Below are 10,050 nucleotides of genomic sequence, written 5' to 3'. Positions count from 1 at the left end.
CCACAGCAAAATTCACCGTGATTTAAAGCGTAGTATTTCGAGAAACAGTCAAGTTAACAAGTTTAATTCAATAGGGTGTTTTCCTATTACTATTTCATTGCCTACATCGAAAGATTATTACTCCTGGAGTATGCATTTCACGATTTTAGATTTTTTACTGACGATATCTATTTTTCGCGATTAAATGAAGAGTGAAAAATTTCAAGCGTGCTAAGATGGGGTGAGCTTTACCCTCACCTATCCAAGCCAGCCTTCGGGTTGAATCACAAGAGTGAGTGATGTCATACGCAAATAAGAAATAATAGGGTGGTTTCCTATTATTTTTTTATTACCTAAATCGAAAGACTATTACTCTTGGAGTATGCATTTCACGCTTTTAGATTTTTAAATGCCGATATCTATTTTCCGCGATTAAATGAAAAGTGAAAATTTTCAAGCGCGAGAAAACGAGACGGCTAAGTATGAATGCTGGGAAAAACCCGTGTGACGTCATTCTGGTCCCCGCTGTCGCCGTGTGAGGTGACCTTGGGGCGAGGCTTTGAGCGCTGATTCGATGCATGCTGCTAGCAGGTAGCGCTTGGCTTAAATAAGGATTATTAATACCATATCAAACGAAGAAAACTTTTCGACCTTAGCCAGTTTTAATAAGTGATTATTAATACATGTTTCCCTGAGCTCTGTGCCTCATGCATGCATTTGTAATCTCAGACGATGTAAAACTCCTATCTACTCGTATAGAAACTAGGTCCCTGTGACGTCACGTGGAGTGGCACCGCATGGGCGCCAATCTGGCCTTTTTCAAATGCGGTTAAAATTGACTATTGCCATTCGTCTATAAAGTGGAATTTCTAAAACCAAATAATTTTTATACTATGAATACACTAATGGTAGGTAACGAATCGTAATCAATGCCTTTCTTTTTCTTTGATGAAGGACACTACCCTATTGGTCTGAACAATATGCCCAGTTTTACGTACTTAACTTTTCTTGGATTCCCTCAGTATTTTTCTCCACCTATTTGTGATGCAGGCAGATTTTTCGTTCGCCGCTTCGTGCCCGTGGAAAGAATTAAGAAAATTCGCAGTGAGAGGATTTTTACCCAAGCGGGGGAGTTAGCGTAACTTGGTAAACGTAATGCCATAACTTGATATGGAAACATTTTTCTTACCTACTTTAATGCATATTAACCACTGCTTCCGTTACAAACCTTTTATGGCGAAAATTAGTTTTTTTCCACGGAAGTCGTTATTTATTCGTCTCGGCTTCCGTTTCCAGAAAGAGTATGGAACAAATGTCTGAAATGTATTCTTCTGAATCAATTCATCTATCATATTACCCGAATTCACGCCCTCCGCAACTATTGTGACTTTCTTTCACGCTGCCTATCGCTTTAAACGAAAGAAAAACTAGAAATCTTGCTCATGTTTTTCACGCTGATTTACCTCATCATTGTGCGTGTGCCAGTTGCATCAGTCCACGTGATGGTGTCACGTAAAAAACACCGTTGGAATGGAAGTGGGAAACCCTACCAACTATCTCTTCCCTGAACACATGGAGTACAACCAAATGAGCCTCGGAATCTCATCGCCCGGGGCCCGTCCGCAAAGGGCGGGTGTCGGGCACGGAAGCGAGGTCGGCAAGGTCCTCGGGGTCGTCAACATGCGAAATCCTTGCAGAGACTTATCATCATCATCAGCAGCAGCAAAGAAGAAAGAAGACAAGAAGACCATTAAGATGGAGAAGAAGAAGTCGGCTATAAATGTAAGGACGTGATATGTGAGGACTATGATGAGGGCGGGGAAGTTAGAAAATATAAAAAGGGAAATGGATAAAGGGAGGATAGGTATCTTAGGATTATGCAAGGTGAGGTGGCGGGATGGGGAGGACTATTGGAGTGATGGGTATAGAGTTATATATAGTAGTGGGGAGGAAAGCCAGCGAGGGGTAGCTTTAGTATTAAACGGGAAGATGGGTAAGTAAGTGGTAGGCATAGACCAGGAAAGCGATAGGATTCTTTTGGTAGAAATTGAGGCTCGGCCCACCAACCTTGTGGTGGTCCAAATTTACATGCCCACTAACAATCATAGGGAGGAAGAAGTAGATGAGGTGTATGAGCAGCACGAGGAAATAATTAGAGACACACCGGGTAAGAAAAATATGGTAGTGATCTACATCTACATAATACCCTACGAGCCACCTCTAGGGTGTTTGGCAGGGGGTGATCAATCACCAGCATGCAGCATGCATTTGGACTCCCACATGCACACCACACCGTCCAAAAAACGTCCCGTATACTAGCAAACTATACTACTATATGCTGTTAGAAATAATAATTGTATTAAGAAACGTGCATTAATTTTTACATAGGTTAGTAGGCTACACTACAAGTCAAGCAATCTATTTACGAGTTCTATCGCTGCCGTCATAATCTCTTATTGATCGTGGAAAAAATGACATTCGGAATCTGTCTGTTCTACAATCTATCTCTCTTATTTTATTTATATGATCTGATCATTCGTAGTATGTTGGAGTCCGTAAGATATGGTAAACTTCGTTAGAAAAGACACTGCTCTTGAATTTATCTAAAAGGTTTAGTCTATTTTTCAATCTACGGTCCGACAGAGATTCCCATCCGAGTTTATTAAGAGGTCAGTTACACTAACAAGACTATCGTAACGACCTTTCACATACCTGGCAGCTATTCTTTGCACGCGTTCTAACTCTGTTATTAAGCCTTTTTCATGAGGGTCCCAAACACTGGCAGCGTATTCCAAATGTGGTCTAACGAGGGTAAAGTAGCAAATTTCTCTCGCTTTGTCGTCGCACTTTCCTAATATTCTTTTAGCAAAACCCATTTTACGATTAGCTTGACAACGGGGGATGGGGGACTGGAACGCCTCAGTCGGGGAAGGGAGGGATGACAACGAAATAGGAGATTTTGGTCTAGGAATACGGAACGACAGGGGAGAGAAAGCAGCAGTATTTTGTAGGAGGAACAAATTATTCATCACAAACACGGGATTCAATCGTCATAAAGGGAGAAGTTACCCATGGAAAAGTCCAGGGGATGTGGGGAGATATCAAATTGACTACATTATGGTAAGATAGAGGTTTAGGAATGGTGTGAAAAACTCGCGCAGCTTCCCTGCAGCGGATGCGGATTCGGACCACAATCTAGTGCTCATGAAATGTAACGTAAGATTCAAAAGACTTATGAAAGTTAGGACGGTGAAGAAATGGAATGTAGAAGCCCTGAAGGGGAGTATGAGGAGAGAATATCAGGAAATAGTGGACATTAGTATACGGGAGATTGAAAGTACCAAGACTGCAGAGGAAAGATGGGATAATATTAAAACGGGAATAGTCAAAGCGGCGGAGAAGTCAATTGGTTACGTTGACAGTAGAAGGATAAAGAAGCCGTGGATAACGGAGAACATGATAAGGGAAATGGAGGAGAGACGGAAGTGGAAGAACGTGGGCACAGAACAGGGCAAAAGAATGTATAGGGAAACCTGCTTGCTGTGCATAAACGTGTTAGTACGTAAGAGGAAAACGGATACAGTAGTAAGGACATCAGGAAGAGAATTGCATTAGCGAAGGAGGCGTTCATGAACAGGAAAGAGCTTCTGAGAGGATCACTGTGTAGGAGTTTAAAGAAAAGGATAGTGAGGAGTCTGATCTGGAGTGTAGCGCTTTACGGTACGGAAACGTGGACACTGAGGAAAGAAGACGAGAGAAGATTGGAGGCATTCGAGATGTGGGCATGTGGGCGTTTCCTATATTTTAAGCGCGTTAGAATGGGAATATTTACTGGAACGTGTGGGTATGGAGGAGAATGGAAAAGGCGAAATGGACGGAGAGGAAAAGGAACGACGAAGTGCTGGTTATGGTTGGCGAGGAGAGGCAGCTTTTAGATGAGATACGGAGGAGACAGAAGGCATGTAGGGAGTTAGTGCTTAGCGGTGAGGGGATGTTGAAAATGGTGTTAGAAGGTAGAATGTTAGGGAAACGAGGGAGGGGAAGGAAAAGAGTAGGATTTTTAGATAGATTGAAAGAGAGTAGGCCTTACAGTGAATTAAAAAAGGCAATGCTGGAAGGAAAGGTAGGCTCCCAGATCACTTCTTGAATACTCCATGGAAGCCTACCTTAATCGGTAGAATACTATAATAATAATAATAATAATAATGGTATGGTATTTGGAGGAGGCGATCGACAGCTGAGGTCATTTGCACCATTAAGGAAGGGTATGGAAGGAAGGGTGGAGAGAAACCCGGCGTCCGGCATTAGCCTGCTCTTAACGGAAGGCGCCTAGGGGACCACGGCTTAACGTCCCATCCGACGGACGGAGTGTTGCGCTTGAAATGTCGTCCACATAGCATTCAAGCAGGGATCGGGGAGTCCCTAAAAATTCTCTACCACCTCCGGGACTTGAACCCGAGCCGACGAGGTGGGAAGCCAACACTAAAGCCACCGCTCCAACTCGATCCCCTTTATCCTTTAGTACAGGCCTTGGCGAGCCAAAAACATGCCTGATTCCGAGAATAATGAAAGCTTAGTCGACACGAAGTCTTAACCGCTAAAAACGAAACATCGCGATTAGAGCCAATATGGTGCTCGTACAGAAAATGAAAAAGAGCGGATTTTGGCTTCTACCAAGATGTTGGACCGAAGATTTGCGCAGTGATGGTTTGATATCACTCATACCAGCAGGCGGTGTGGGATCTCATCGATTATGCATTTCTCCATGCAATTTGACACAAACCATGCAAAATATATAAAATTATTAAGTGGATACATAAGCGGCATGAAACTAATTTGATACCGAATGGGAAAACAAGGACCAAAAAATCCAAACAAAAAAAAACTGGAAAAACGAAAAAAATACACGCATTTGGTCAGCCTAAAGAAAGCTGCAATCTATTACAATGTTGGCACGTCTGTCGTTCTTTCCTAGGATTATGAAAACCTATTCATATAATGGCTCAATACTCAAAATTAAAAAAAAATTATAAATTAGGGAAAAACATAAATTATGTATATAAACTCAATTGACAATGCGAGGAAAGAAGTCTAGGTAAAACTGCATTCCCACCATTGTATTCACAACAATAACTTAGATCTTCATAATACTTGATCTTGTCCAATACTGGATAAGATACAAAAATACCTTTTTTAAAATTTACCGAGGAAATTTTACCTTGGTGTAATAGTTGATGATCATTTCAAATTTCCCCTCCACATTGAAAAAAATGAATAAAAAATACGAATTGTAGCTTAACAAATAATTAAGTTAAAAGACATGGTACCTATTAGCATTAAATTAATGATTTATTTTGAAATAGCGGAGAGCATATTAAGATATGGAATCATTGTATGGCGTCAAACACTGTTTTAAACACAATTGTAAAGAACCAAAAGAGAATATTGAAGTTAATAACTTAGAAGAATTGATGCAGATGGTTTCCACTATTGTTGTAATTCTGGCCTTAAATCACTGTGTACTAAATAAAATTTAATAACTGTGAAAAAAATTCTGAATTGGCTCATTATTATGGAGACCTAATTCAAAAAAGATTTTGGTATAAATTCATTATTACTTCACTTATAAGCTACTGAGACTATACTGACTGTTAGTACCTACATTTAAGTATTAAAATGTATTCGCAAGAGGGTGCCCACATGCACACCAACACAGTAACAAATTGCCCTTCCACGTTCATGCAAACGTAAAACTTGCCAACAACTTTAGAAGGCAATCTGTAATTATTTCTATGCTCGGTGGCGGGGGGGTAAAGTCCTTGCCTGCTAAATATGAGGTCGCGGTTTCGAGTCCCGCCTGGGTAAGTTTCACATATCCAGGGCATGGTTGTTCGTGTACGTTTCATTGTTGAATTTGATGAATAGCCCGATTAAAAATGGCATATGAGAGCTGTATTCGGAGGTTTGGGAATAAAATAAAACTGGAGATAGAACGCTCCGCAGGAGGTCAAAGGAGGTTGATCCTGGTTCATATATTCAAAGGAGGTTCATCCTGGCTCTAATTACAGGCCGATATCTTTAACGTCCATCTCTTGCAAAGTCCTTGAACACATCGTAGTCAGCTCGGTAATGAAACACCTAGACGCGCAAAACTTATTAATGGGAAATCAACATGGATTCAGGAAAAGCAGATCGTGCGAAACTCAGTTAGCGCTTTTCGCCCACGATATTTTAGTCTCCGGGGAAGACAACATTCCAGTAGACGCGATTTTTCTTGATTTCAAAAAGGCATTTGATAAAGTACCCCACGGAAAGTTAATAATAAAACTGAAATCTTATGGTCTAGACGAAGATGTCATTTCCTGGATTAGAGAATTTTTGAGCGACCGCGTCCAAAGAGTAGTATTAGACGGTGCAGTCTCCAATGAGGTTAGAGTCACTTCTGGCGTTCCTCAGGGTAGTGTCATTGGCCCACTCCTATTCCTTCTTTATATAAACGACATTGGCGAAGTAGTGCAGAGTAAGTTACGATTATTTGCAGACGACGCTGTAGTTTACAGAGAAATTCGTTCCAGCAAAGATATAGATGAACTAACGAATGACCTTGCTGCTATCCAAGCTTGGTGCGATGCTTGGCAGTTAGAATTAAATTTGGAAAAATGCGTCGTAATGAATTTCTGGAAGAAGAATAACTCCCTACAGCGTAACTATGTCATTCGGGGCACGCAGTTAAAGGCAGTTGAATCTGTGAAATATCTAGGGGTTAGACTCAATAATGATCTATCGTGGAATAAACATATTCGAGAAATAACCGGTCAAGCTAATCGTAAAATGGGTTTTGTTAAAAGAATATTAGGAAAGTGCGACGACAAAGTGAGAGAAATTAGCTACTTTTCCCTCGTTAGACCACATTTGGAATACGCTGCCAGTGTTTGGGACCCTCATGAAAAAGGCTTAATAACAGAGTTAGAACGCGTGCAAAGAAGAGCTGCCAGGTATGTGAAAGGTCGTTACGATAGTCTTGTTAGTGTAACTGACCTCTTACATAAACTCGAATGGGAATCTCTGTCGGACCGTAGATTGAAAAATAGACTAAACCTTTTAGATAAATTCAAGAGCAGTGTCTTTTCTGACGAAGTTAACCATATCTTGCGGACGCCAACGTACTACGGAAGATCAGATCATTTAAATAAAATAAGAGAGATAGATTGCAGAACAGACAGATTCCGAATGTCATTTTTTCCACGATCAATAAGAGATTATAACGGCAGCAATAGAACGCGTAAATAGATTGCATGACTTGTAGTGTAGCCTACTAACCTATGTAAAACTTACTGCATGTTTCTGAATTTCTATTCTATATTCTATTTCTAACAGCATATAGTAGTATAGTTTGTTATTATACGGGACGTTTCTTGGACGGTGTGGTGTGCATGTGGGAGTCCAAATGCATGCTGCATGCTGGTGATTGATCACCCCCTGCCAAACACCCTAGAGGTGGCTCGCAGGGTAATTTGTAGATGTGTAGATATATAGGTGAGCGGGAATACGTCCATCAACTCCGAACAGTGTGTGTTCCGTTTGTCAGTCAGTCGGTGGCGGAGTCATTGGCTTTTCATTTTTAGCATTCGGCCGCTCTCTCGGTGACTCGGTCGGAAAACAAAAGCGAAGCGGAGGAGAGGGAGGGAGGGAACAGGGTGGGCAAAGTGTGTGAAGAGGGCGCTAGAGGGAGCGGGGGATGATGGGTGAGTCAGAGAGAGAGAGAGAGGGGAGGGGGGGATGACTAGGAGATGGAAAGTGGTGCGGTGGTGGTGGATCTATTTCAAGCGAATTACTCATTATGAGACAGATTACTCCCCAATGTACACGCGTGCGCAAGAGATAGAGCGAGGAAGACAGAGGATTCTGACAAACGAGCAACATCATTTGTCACAGCAATCACCCACTGGCCCAAATTATAAATGGAACTCAGTCCTTCACTTTTCGAGGGAAAGTCAAAAGAATAGGAACGGTATCAACGTATTAGTAATCATAGGCCGTTTTCCAATCCACGTAGTATGCACTCATTCCCTTGTTCCCGTTCTCCCTTGCACCCTGCTCCCTTACTAATGCTCTGCTGGCGCCATAAAGTGTGAACAGAAATAATGCGAACTATTGACAGTAACGAAATGTGACGCGCGGGGTAGTGTTAGAACATCTGGTGGTTGATTTAAGAATCAATTTCACCTTTATACTTATATTTCTGCATGTGAAGAGCAAGGATTCACAATGCCGATATAATATTACGTAAAAGAGCTCACATAATAAACAAAAAATTACTTACAACTCCAGTTCAAGATTTCTGAGTTTTCCATTGCCGCCATTTTCACGTCCACTTCCTACGAGGGCACGTTAACGAGGGTGCATCCGCGTTCCCTTGTTCACTTACCCTTCGTTCCCTTGCGCCCTCGCCGATTGGATCCACCCTTGCTGTCGTCACATCCGTAAGTTGACGATCGAAAAGTGCACGAAGGGTGAATAATTGCGAATTGGAAAACGGCCATACTAAATTAGTGCATAAACGAGTCACGCGCATGGCGTAAATCGAATTTTGAAGGGTCAAAGCGGCAGGTACTGGTCGACCTCATTCACCGATTTCAGAGGCGCCACGCTCTAACTTGGATCTAACGATGCATGGAAGCAGTTTGTGAGCATAACGCAAGAGGCCGTAGATAATATTATGCCGGGTAAGTTTAACTGTTTGAATTCTGAGCCGAGGTGTTTAGTACATCGCTCGAGAACGTCAAGCGTCAAAGAGCAATGCACGCAAAAAGAAAACGGCACATTGGAGTCTTTCTAGGGCGAATAAACATGAAATCGCGAAAATAATAAAAAAATCGAAAAAATACAAAGAAAGCTCTTAGGGAAGTGTTGAATGAATGAAAAACAAAAATTTTGGGTGAATGTTTCTTCTTTCTGGTCACACGTAAGGGTAAGATATAGGTAAATATTGCTAGAATCTCTCCTCTTATACTACACGAACGAGAGGATAGAATGACCAACTATCGAGATAAAGACAATGTCTAAAATATACATTGGCATGGAGTAATTGATACCACAATCCGGTCTCTTTCCAGGGCTCTTTTACAGATAGATAGCTAGAATTTACTCATGAGATAAAATATTGAATAAATATACATATACATAAATATACTACCTTGCGATCTTCCTCTAGAGTGTTTGGAAGGGAGGTAAATAGAGGTGCAAACATGCATTGGATTGAATTATTATTATTACAGTATTCTACCGATTAAGGTAGATTTCCGTGGAATGCTAAAGAAGTGATATGGGAGCCTACCTTTCCTTCCAGCGCTGCCTTCTTCAATTTCTCTGTAAGGCCTACTCCCTTTCAATCTAAAAATCCTATTCTTTTCCTTCCTCTCCCTCGTTTCCCTAACATTCTACCCTCTAACACCATTTTCAACATCCCCTCCCCGCTAAGTACTCCTCCCATCCATACCTTCTGTCTCCTCCGTATCTCATCTGAAAGCTGCCTCTCCTCGCCAACCATATCCAGCACTTCGTCGTTCCTTTTCCTCTCGGTCCATTTCACCTTCTCCATTCTTCTCCATACCCACATCTCGAATGCCTCCAATCTTCTCTCGTCTCCTTTCCTAAATGTCCACGTTTCCGCACCGTAAAGGGCTACACTCCAGATCAAACTCTTCACTAACCTTTTCTTTAAGCCCTTACATAACGATCCTCTCAGAAGCTCCTTCCTGTGGATTGAATAATAAAAAATAAAATTGGAAAGGGTTCATATTTTCGTAGGAGTTAAAGGAATAACAACTTATTGAGTTCCCCGGACTACAGTAGACCGCTGCCATGCCGTTGGAAGGGAGGGCTGGATGAACCACAAAGCTCTCCGCGGTCCGTGTCCAGTGTTGGTGTACGGAGATATCAGATATGGGCCACGGTTCCTCGGGATGCTTACTCCCGCCATCAGGGATATTGTATAATAATAGGAATCTCAGGGATAGTGACAGTTGTGCCATCGATGAAATCAATCGCTGCACTCCTTCGATTGACCAA

Source organism: Ischnura elegans, chromosome 2 (assembly GCF_921293095.1).
Source record: "Ischnura elegans chromosome 2, ioIscEleg1.1, whole genome shotgun sequence".
In the NCBI taxonomy this organism is placed as follows: Eukaryota; Metazoa; Arthropoda; class Insecta; order Odonata; family Coenagrionidae; genus Ischnura; species Ischnura elegans.
Note: the sequence above shows the minus strand (reverse complement) of the source record.